The sequence below is a fragment of the Sciurus carolinensis genome, chromosome 12, assembly GCF_902686445.1.
Source record: "Sciurus carolinensis chromosome 12, mSciCar1.2, whole genome shotgun sequence".
Classification (NCBI taxonomy): Eukaryota; Metazoa; Chordata; class Mammalia; order Rodentia; family Sciuridae; genus Sciurus; species Sciurus carolinensis.
Genome location: NC_062224.1, coordinates 110,393,504 through 110,404,959, shown reverse-complemented (window position 1 = coordinate 110,404,959; position 11,456 = coordinate 110,393,504). Strand labels below are relative to the sequence as shown.

The following is an 11,456-nucleotide window of genomic DNA, read 5'->3' as shown; positions in this document are numbered from 1 at the left end:
CCTGAAATAAATGAAATATGTAATACTTGGACTTCATGGAAGAAATAAATGAAGAATTTCAATGAAAAGGCTCAATCTTTTTAAGGCAGGGAAAAATGTAGTGTACTTTCAGAGAAAAGATTATCAAGAAAAATAGACTTAAAAAATCCTTTTAGTCATGGTTATTAAGACAAAATAATTACTAAAATTCTCATCCAAACTCCACACATCAGCTGACCTTCTAGATGTGATGGATCTAAATGGAGAACTTTAATTTTAAAGAAATTTATTTTATTACAAAAACTATTTTATCTCTCTTCTAAAAATCATGTGCTGAAGAAGGACTATGATGCTAAGGGTTAAGGGTGGGAGTAGTGGTTACAATACATTCAGCTGCACTGAGTAAAATTCAAAATAATAAATAATGCATTAAATATACAAGATTTCATTCTCTATAAAGGAAGTTTGGAAGCTGGCATTTCAGGTGGGAGAGAGGTTCCACAAAGTCACCAGGGACCTAACCTCCTTCCAGCTCACCATTCTACCTTTCCTGGACAGCCCTGTCCTTTGGTTCAAGATGACTGATAAACCATCTAGCAACTTGTGAGATCTATCTTCTAGGTGGCAGGAAGGAAGAAAGGGAGAAAAAGGAGCCCAGTTCCTGTTTTTGAAGATTTCTTAGTTATTTATTATTTGCCAGACTGCATGGCTGCAAGGGGGGCCAGGAATAACAGTCTTTTATTTGTGCAATTTTAAATTTTGAGCAAATTTGGGGTTCTATTACTTAAGTGTAAGGAGAAGATGGATGTTGAGGCAAGTAGTCAGAAGTAGAGACTTAGATACATTTCTAATAAAATGGTTCGTGTCAACATGTTTTATTAATAAGTTAGAATTATTTGATTATTAATTGTATTGTAGATTTTTAAAAAGAATGTTTGCTTTATGCATGGAACACTTGTTACTTGCAGCTAAGACTAATTTATGGTCAAGTATCAGGACACTCAATAGTGTGTTATACTATTGAAACTGTTTAACTGAGAAGAAAAGCATCTCAGTAATTTCTAACACAAATCTGTGAAGTCATCCATTCATTCATTTTATCATCCTACAATAAACATTTATGAGTGCTTAGATACTAGGGGAAAAAAAGACACAAGCTTGTCAAGGTGGTACATGCCTGTAATCCCTGGGAAGTTGAGGAAGGAGGATCACAAGTTCAAGGGCAGCATGGGCAAGTTCAAGGTCAGTCTAGTGAGACCCTGTCTCAAAATTTATTAAAAATTAAGCAGTTGGGAGATTAAGCAGGGGTAGAGTGCTTGCCTAGTATGCACAAGGCCCTGGGTTCAACCCCAGTACTATGAAAAAAACAGACATGATTTTTGTCTTCAGTGAGCTCATCATTTAGTGGAGAAAGATAGTCATGAAAAAATTTAAGAAAGTATTATAGGCATTATAAAAAAAGTATATACCAGGTCTTGTGTGGAATAGACTGAGAAAGAGATCAATCAAAAAACCTGAAAATTCAAAGTGAGGCAAAAATAGATGGTGGAATTCAATAAAAATGATTATATAATTTAAAATATACCAAAAGGAATGGAGAATGAATCAAGGAACATCCATTTATTCACCATCTATCTTATGAAAGAATGTATTTTGAATATAATTACAGTACATAGTTCTGATTAAAAATAACCCTAAAACCTGGATTTTGGGATGAAGTTTGAAATTATTAGCAATGATGTATGTAGATATAAATGCCATAAGCTAATGATTTTCCACAAAGAGGTTGTTATTGTCAACAAATTAAAGAGTAGTAAGGGTCTTCCTGAAATTGAAAAAGTTTTAGATACTGTTAGGGATCCTTTAACACATTCTAAAACAATAGCCCTTGTCATTTAATAATCTCCTTTATTTTACATTAGATAAACTGTCACAGCACTTAGAAATCCCTTTTTCAAATTTGCAGCTGATTTTTTATGTGGCCAAGGGAAAAGAGACTAGAAAAATGTCTTGGAGGGAGGGCCAGGGAATAGTGGAGAGGATGTGTATTTTCCTTGACTCAGAAGAGAAAAGTGGTAATTTTCCTCCCTTCACTATGAATGCAGTTGTAATTTTTGAAGTTGCTTTCCTGCAAAACATATGTATTTAAGGAGTATTTTTTATATGTCCAAAACCTAGAATTTACCAGGCCTGTGTCAAGTACTTCAAGGGAACTTGTGGTTTACTGCCAACGCTGCGTTTGGATGGACTGATGTAGAAAAGTGCCAGGGAGGAAGAACCCTGCTAGAATGGCTGGCACCACACGCACACAAGGTCAGGCACCTCTTTGACTATAGAGTCCTTTCTACTTTGTTACAGAAACAGAGTTCCTATACAACAGTTTCTTTACATTTTAATGAATTCAGATTAGTATGATAAACTAGGCTGGCAAGGAAAGACTCCTTACTTTTCTAAAAACATAAAAATGTTGGATGATAACTTAAAAAATTTGAAAAAAATGATATCTTTCCATCTTGAAAGTAAGAAAGGGGAATTCCCAGGTTCTAGAAAAAGGAAAATAAAAAAGGAGAACATTAGAAGAAGCTAAAGACAAGAATATGCTGAAGCCCTTTGGCTTATGTGGGTACTGAGACTGAAAATTGCTGTGAGACTGAAAGACAAAAAATTATTGACATGTGACAATATGGATGAATCTCAATAATAATACACACAATAACTATGCTAGGTGAAAAAAGCAATACCAAAAAGAATACATACTGTATGAATCCATTTATAGAAAACTTCAGAAAATGCAAACTGATCTATAATGACAGCAGGTCAGTGGTTGCCAGAGGATGTGGGAGATAAGGCAGAACAAAGGAGCAGAAGAACCCTTCTTGGGATCATGGATATGTTCTTTATTTTGACTGCAGTGATGGCGTCACAGATGTGTACATGTTAAAACTTGTTAAATTTACATGTCAAATATGTATGGTTTATTGCATGTCAATTATAGCTAATGAATTTGTTAAAAATAAATGAATAAAAAAATCCAAAGAAGTCCAACACCTTCTCCTTTCACTTAAATTTATACAATTTATTTGTTAAACAAACTTGGTGGTCTGTCCTGTAGAGTAACCTACATTCTGTGTTTTATTGATGGCAATAGAAGAATCCTTATCTTGTAGAGCTATATACTTAAGTATTTGTGGGTGAAGTTCATGTGGGGGTGATGGGGAAGAGGTGATTACGTTGATATTATTCAAACTTGGTGACTGGATAGGAGGGCTCATTATATTCTACTTTTTATGTGCTTAAACAAGTTTTAATAATAAAAAAGTTAAAATAAGTCCTGGATCCCACCCCAGAGGTACTGAATTTCTTAGGGGTTGGGTAAAGGGAGTTTAAAGTGAACTCCCAAGTTGATTTTGTTAAGTGCTATATGTAGCAGATCACTGCCCTAGATCAAAGAAAAGAACTCTGATGGTGGGATGAATTTCAGACACCTACTACAAGTGATGGAAAAGAGATTTGTTAGGTATCCTTTCTGTTTCTTATCAAAGTAAAAAAATGAAAGGCTAGCTGTTCTTCTTCAAAAGACATTTATGGCTTTGCCTGCCTCTTCCACTCCTGAGGAAGTTTCCTGATCCCCATATATGTACTGTTTGAGTGTATTCTTATTCAGTCTTAAAAGGGCAATAATAATATAGGTTTGGCTTATCATATAGGCTTAGTATGATTTGTCAAATTACTCTGAATTTTAGCCCTACATAAAAGTGAAGTAGAAAAGTTTTTCTTCTGTTCCTAGTCTCATTTCTGTTACATCTTTTGCTCCCTCTGTGATGTCTCCCTTCCTAGTTTCATGTTTTCCAGTCTTTCCACTTTCAAAAAATAACTCAGAAACCATATGATAAACTCATTCATAAAAGATAACTGTTTAGAGTGATGAAGTACTCTTCCCAGTGAAAGCTGGTTTAAATAAGGCACAGAATTTAAATCAAAGTGAAAAAAAAAAGTGTAGTGATGGTTGCTCTAAATAACCTTGTCAGGGAAGGATTTTTGGGGAGTGGTCAACTTCCTTTCAAGACCTCCTAAAATCTTACCAAACAGGTTGTTACCCAGCTATCCCATTGGACATGTATCTTTGGAAGAGTCAAACAACATTAGCTTTTTCTTCTGTAACATGTATGTATGGAAAAATATAGCTTTGGCTGCAAATAATAAAAAGTCAAACTCAAACTCTTAAATAGCTAAGAAAATGTATTGGCTCAGAGAATTACTAAATGCAGCAGAAGCCTTCAAGCTGGGTTTGAGCTCTTCCATTATGTGTCAGGGTCACCCTCAGGTTGGCTTCCTTTATGGCATCAAAGTTTGTGGTAACTGTTGGGCTCACATTCACCCCTCAGAGCAGCCAGAGTGGGAAAGAAAACACTCTTCATTTCCTAACAAACACAGATCTGGCCTTCCAAATGACTGGACCAACTTAGACCCGTGCCAGTGCTAACCATGAGTACTGAGCCAGCTGAGGATGAGAAAAGACTGATTATGGCAAAATAGGTCCCACACATGGAGCTGAAGATCGTCCTAGTCCCACTCAAATCCTTGGCTGTCTACAACTGCAGAGGGGTGGAAACAGATGATAGGGGATCAAGCAGTAATGCCTACTATAAAAGCAATATGATATTCCAATCATTAAATACAATTTGAACTCATTATTGTCCAATGTCTAACTTGTTCACAGTTTTTTTTTTTTAATATTAAACTATTGTAGATTGAGAGTTGCAGACGTAAATGAGGGAAACAATACAGTGTAGGAAATGATGTGGAACGCAGAGACAAAACAGAACCTATGTCCTATACATGATTGTTGTTGCCTGAGAATGTAAGTCTATTCTTGTTAGATCTTCCACTTTTTATTGATTTTAACTTTTTCCATTTTTAAAACAGAAGCCCAAATTGCATGTGAAATCTGCTTTTAAACTTGGGTTTTTTTTTTTTTTTTTTAAACAAGTATCATGCAGGACAAATAAGTTCGTGTGTTAGATCTGGACTTGGTTCACCAGTTTTTTTTCACATTATGAATCATGATAGAATATTTTGTAACACCTTCTTCCAAAGTGAGAGCTTTAGTCCATGGACCAGGGCTGCTAGGATATGCTTCATGCAAAGAAAGCCTCAGTGGAGGGAGAAGTGAACAAGAAGCATTACAAGGAGAAGCTTTGTTATTAATTCTTTGACATAAGCTTAGAATTGTTTTCCCTGTGAAGAGGAGGCATTTGTATCAAATCATATTCACTGTCTTATATTTAAGTTTTCTCATGCCTTGTTTCTTATCTAGGGTCTACTGTGAAGAAAAAGTTCAGGTTGAATGAACCCTGGTGTGACATGTGGCCAAGAACAGGGCTTTTCTTTTTTGCTAGTAAGCTGGTACATGGATTGATCCTACCACATTCTCCACTTAAATAGGAGAACTAATAGAAAACAGTCAACGGTGATCATAAGGAATAAGGAACTGAATTTGGGGAATGCTAAGTTTGTTTTGGTCTCTCCATCATAAAAATTGCTCTTCCTTTTTTTTTTTTTTTGGCTAAGTTTCTTATTAAATGCAGATAATTATTTCAGCATTGTCCTTTTTGTCAAAAAGCTTTGCTCCAGTTAGAAGATATTAGAAAGCAGAAACGTGGTTTTTCCATCTGTTGATTTCCTCATGGTGCCCAGTGTATCTTTACTGTACTCCAGTTAGTAGAGTCCTAGCACCTACTTGTTGAATATTTATAAATAGAACCTGTATATTGTTGGGTGAGTTGACCGATGCATGTAATTCCAGCAGTTTGGAAAGTGGAGAAAGGAGGATCAAAAATCAGAGGCTAGCCTGGGCAATTTAGTGAGATCCTTCTTTAAAATAAAATGGACTGGGGATGTAATTCAGTGGTAGTGTCTCTGGTTTCAATCCTTAGTACTGAAAGAAAACCAAAATCAAATTTGTTTCAGGAAGTCAACAGATAATTTGCATAATTTTAATTCTAACCTTATTAAATGTCACTGTTAGTCAGGTTTTCATAGCTGTGCCAAAATTCCTGACAAGAACAACTTACAGGAGAAAAAGTTATTTTGGGCTCACAGTTTCAGAGGTTCAGTCATGTCAGCCAACTCTATCTTTCTGGGCTTGAGAGTGAGTGAGACAGAGAGAAATCAGGGAGAAGATATAGTCTAAGCCATGCACCAGGGACCTACTTCCTTCAGTCACACCTACCTGCCTATAGTTACCACACGGAAGTCCATTTAAATTATTAATCCATCAAATAGATTAATCAACTCATGAGGTTACAGCTCTCATAACCCAATCCTTTTACCTCTGAACACTTTTACATTGCCTAATGCGCATGAGCTCTTTGGAGGACGTTTTTAGAACCAAACCATAACAATCACCATCACTACCAACATTCACTGAGTTAGGCCCAAGGTTAGGAATGCTCTGGGAGTACAGAGCCTAATAAAAGACCCTCTGGGAAGGAGACCAGGAGGTAGTGTCTCCTTGATATGTCTCAGCACCTTCAGAAAGAAATCTTGGACAAATGTCACATTTTTCAGAGTAGCTTTTGGATCTAGATGGGGAAGCAAGGGCTTGGGAACTGAGGTGGGATAGAGGGGAGCATTTTAGACTAAAGAAGTCATTCTAGAGCTCAGACCACTGGGCACTCTTAACTCTTGCTGCACCATATTCACTTTTTATGCAGCCACGTTTATTAAATACTTCCTATATCAGTTAGGCAGGATCCATTGTCGAATATACTCAAGTGTTCTCCTGGGGAACAAAATATTGTGCTGATCAACCTAAATAAGGTTGATTATATAGGTGGCAAAGAAACCTACAGAAAAAAAGTGGCAAAGAGGTTCAGAAAATGTACCATTTTTGGATGCCGGATTAAGGAAGGATATTGACAGTTCAAGGATCAGTCAATACGTTTGTGGAGAAGAAGAGCTGGTTTATTTTTATGTCTATTTTTTGTTCCCCCAAACCTATCACCCCAAAGGACTAAAAGGTGCAAACGAGGGTACCTTGTCTTCAGACACGCGCGGTGTGCAGCACGTTCCCGTTCATTCCCGCAGTTTACCTCCCTCTCCAGTCTCGAGTCCCTCAGAACCAACCAAGAGGGGAGCGCTTCGTGTGCACACAAAACCTTGAAAGGAGGACCGAAAAGAGCGGTGAAAAGTTTGCACTCTCCGAGGTGACTTCCCTGAAGATCAGTGGGCATGCAGAACGGAACCGTGTAAACCAGGCTCACGAGCAAGATGACCAGAATCTTCCCCAGAAGGATGATCTTGTTGGTCTGTCCACCTGGCTCGGGCCCTTCGCAAGCACGCGTCCCTCCCGGGTTCCGCCGGCCTGGAGCACTCTTGCGCCTCCGCGCCTCCCGGCTCCTTCAGGTCGGGTCCTGTCGGGTTGCGGCTCCGCCGCCCTCGGCCCACGAGCCCCGCGCAGCCTCGCGGGGACGTGCCTGCGCGCGCGCCGCCGCCGCGGGGCAGAGAGGGCGCCTCCGCGCTCGGGAGCGCGCACGCCGCGCCGAGGGGCCGGACGCGCGCGTGCCCGCCCGCCTCGCCTCCGCCCGCCCCCTCCCTCGCCTCTTCCTGCCCGGCCGGCCCTCTCCCCTCCCCTCGCCGCTCCCCCGCCCGGCTCCCTCCGCCCTCCCCGGGCTCCGGCGGCGGCTGAGCGAACGGGACCGCCTGGCCGCAGAGCGCGGGGCGGCGGCTGGGACGCGGGTGCCCGGCGGAGTAGTTGTTCCGGCAGCGCCGGCGGAGACGTGAGGAGGTGAGGCGCGGGCGGCCTCCCGGGGCCCGAGGGTGCCCGGCGGCCCCGAGCGGCAGGCCGGGGCGGCCCGCTGGGGGCGTCGGCGTGCGCGCGGCGCCCGGAGGGGTCGCGGCGGGGCCGGCGCGGCCCGGGAGGACCGCGGGCGGCGGGCGGGCGCGGGCTGTCGGCCGCCTGCGGGCGCCGCGGCTCTCCCGGGCGGCCGCTCCTCGCGGCCCGGCGGGCGGCGGGCGGCGGGCGGCGGGCGGGGTGGGCGCCCCTCACCTGGGGGCGGGGTGGTGGCTGCGGCGGCCGGCGCCTCCAGCTGCGCCCTCCTGACACTGCGGCCGCCCCGACCCGGGGGCGTGTGGTTAGGGTGTTACCCACGCTCAGGCTCCGGTTGGTGCCGCGCCCGCAGCTCGCTTTCCCCCTTCCTCCGCCGAGCACTTTGCCCGGCTGCTGCCGTGGATGCTTGTGGTTTTGCAGCCTGAGAAGGGCTGCGTGCTGGGCAGATCTCTACCTGCCAGCAGTGTTCCGCGTCGAAGTTGACGCCTGGGCCGAGACAAACACCCCAGCACCCCCTCGCCCGGGTCTCGAGTGCTCGGTGTCTTGATAACTTAGTCAAAGTTTCTGAAACTGGGCTAGTAGTTGCACTAACGGTGCAGGGCTGGGCAGTGCGTCAGCTTGTGGAAAGGGGCCACTGGCCAGCGGGAGGTGGCCGGGAGCAAGGGGGTGAACTGACAGTTTGTTTCCGATCTCAAGGCAGTGTGTCCAGGTGCTTGTGTGTTCTTTCTCCTTGGACTTCTCATAGTTATCTTAGAAAATGTAGCAGTAGTTAGGCGGTCACTTACAGAATTGATGGCTTTGTGCAAGTGAACTCAGTTGTCGACTTCATTTACGCTGATGGTAAGGAGAACTTTCACTTGCTTGACAGATTTCGGTGCTTTTTGGCATCTGATTTCAAGGCCTGTATTTTTGGCACTGGAAGGTTTAGGGATATTAAGTACATTTAAATTTCCTTGTGCATAAACGGATGTAAGTAGTTGCCTGATACAATTCAGAAAACAATTTCATGAAAACCTTTTGACTTTTCTCATACTAGTGTTTACATTTGGTGTCTGCTGCAATTTTGGAGAAAATCTGGTAGTTTTGACATCAGAAGATATGGACATGAAGTTTGTGGTGAAATTGGAAGTGGTTTTTGGTGGAAAATATTGGTTCACAGGCTGCTAGCACTGGAAAACTGGCCTGTGATTCATTATCTCTGTAGAGCTTCCCATATGAAACTTAGGAGATCGCAAAGGCGAAAGACTGGATGAATTTAATGTATACACTGTCAAATTGTATTAAATGTTTACCTGTCTACTAAATCAGTTCAAGACGTGCTCTGATATTATGTATTATTAAGTCATCTGGAGAGAAATAGATGTAATAGTGCAGGGCTTATTCCTGAGTATTATATAGCATACGTTGTACTCTAGAAAGCTGGAAGCAAGGTAATAGGTCCCAGTACTACTGGGGCAAATAGTAAACATGCAGACCAACCTAAAAAGGCATGACAATAGATGTATGAAGCTTTTTTTTTTTTTTTTTTTTTTTTTTGGGTTGAGTTATTTGATGGGCATTTCTGTATATTATAGTTATGATGTTATAAGAATTTTTGTTTCTTTAATAATTGTTTCATGATTTAGATCCTTTTCACTCTATAGAGTAAATTTTTTTAAATGACAGAATTTTATTGGGCATGTAAAACAGGAGTTTTCATATCAGTTCACCAGTTCTGAATTTATGATTCTAAAAGCTTGTACTTTTTTTTTCTTTGCCTTAACCCAAACTTGAAATCGCTTAGTTACTATGTATTTATTTAACTCTCAGATGATATGGCATTGAAGCTGAAAGTTCCAGGACTGGGGATGTAGCATAGTGGTAGCATGTGTGAGGCCCTGGGTTTAATCCCCAGCACCGCAATACAAAACAAAATTAAAAAACTGAATATCCTTTTATCCATTTTTTGGGAGTAGTCAGAAGAAGAAATTCTGTTATGCCAAGTAAAAATATTATGTGTGGGAGATAGCCAAACTTTAACTTTCAAAGTAGATACTGATTTTGAAGAGAGAGTAGCTAAAGTATTAAAAATTTCTTACATTGAGAATGTAGAACTGGGACTGCTTTCTAACCTACTATTCTCTTCAAATGGTATGGGGATGATTTTAGCTGAATAAAGGATGTTTGGAGATTGAAGTCGATACTGTAGCCTATGTGATTCCCAGGCATAGAGCTCTTTTTCTCATGTCTCACAAGTTTTAATGAGTTGCTACATGTTTCTAACTCCCTAAGGCCTGAGGATGATCAGCAGCCCAAGGCTATTCCACTGCTGATAACTTCAAAGAAAACTCGGATTTCTTAAGGAGATAAGTCTTCTAAGCATTTGCCATGACAGTGAAAGCCAAGGACAGACATGAGCCTGACTTATGGAAAAACATAGTTTTTAAGTAAAGTTTTAAAATTGAGACATGGAGAAAGACATAACTTGAATTGACTTTTCAGAATGGGGAATAATTTTGAGACTTTAATTCTTATTTGAATTGGGCATAAGTATGTGGACATCAGTGGCCCTATAATAAGGGTTATTGGAATTAAGCAGAACTTGTATCTCAACATTCTCTTTTTTATAGTTCATTTACTTTTTATATTGCTCTTATTCAACAGACAGGATGCCACAGTTGAACATAGCAAGTTTATGCTCATACGGACTCTTCTGTGTAATCTTTTGGTATTTTTTGGTGTAAATTTTGGGGATTTTCCTAGGAAACTTCTAGGCATATATTCAGTTGACTTAGGATTAGATTTGGGTTAAGGTTATTAGTGTACTTGAAATTCTGAGCATTCTTGTTTCTAAATAGTCTTAAAAACAGAAAAGACATTTCTTTTTAAATACTCATGAAAAATACGGTTACAGGCTATGTTGTGATAGACATAGTATAGCCAAAAATATATTCAGAAAATTTCTCTGCTCCTTACCTGGTTCAGTAAGTCTCAATAAGAAGAGAGAAAATAAAGTTTGTTTGTTTGTTTTTTTCAACAAAAGCCTGATTTTTCCAGAATAGCAAATTTAACAACTGTTTGCTGAGTTATATATATATATATATATTTTGCCTATTCTAACTTCAACAAATACTATGTGACTCTTGTTCATGGCAAAAACTTAATTCTGGTAGGAGAGTCTTAGTAATAAAGATTCTGTTGAAGAATGCTAGCTTGTCCTTGGGACTTTGGGAAATATCAGGTATGGAAAACTTACTTTTTTTTTTTTTTTTTTTTTTTTTTTTTTTTACTACACTTGTTTACTCTATTCCATGTTTCTCAGCTGGGTCTATCTAACATGAACACAAATACGAGCATCACTTGGATTTTTGTTTTTCATAGTACATATTTTCTTTTCCTTCCCCCAGCCCCTTGCTAAGTGAACTGTTACCTTTAGTAGGAGTGTGTCCTTCAGGTGTATGGCACTGAACAAAGGCTAAGAACTTGATCTTGGCTGATGATTCCTAAACCAAATTCTTACTCCCTGTAGGTTATTTGCCTTCTGGTGATATCAGGAGGCATCTGTTACTCTCATTTTTGAAGGAAAATATCAGTTGTGGTGAAGAGACTAAATGTGTAACCAAGAATAAGATTTATTGAATTATGTAGTATAAATGGAGGAGACTAG

General features: G+C 40.5%; 1 protein-coding gene across 4 annotated transcripts in view; it reads left to right on the top strand.

The window, feature by feature from the left end:
- The first annotated feature begins 7,594 nt into the window (after positions 1–7,594).
- The window catches only part of Rabgap1l (RAB GTPase activating protein 1 like), a 663,388-nt gene continuing 659,526 nt past the window's right edge, over positions 7,595–11,456 (top strand). For 3 of the 4 annotated variants that reach the window (XM_047519817.1, XM_047519815.1, XM_047519818.1), the window contains exon 1: positions 7,595–7,768. The gene's annotated coding sequence lies outside the window, so the exon portion shown is untranslated. The remainder of the gene's footprint in view (positions 7,769–11,456) is intronic. The other variant, XM_047519819.1, reaches the window with a different exon arrangement.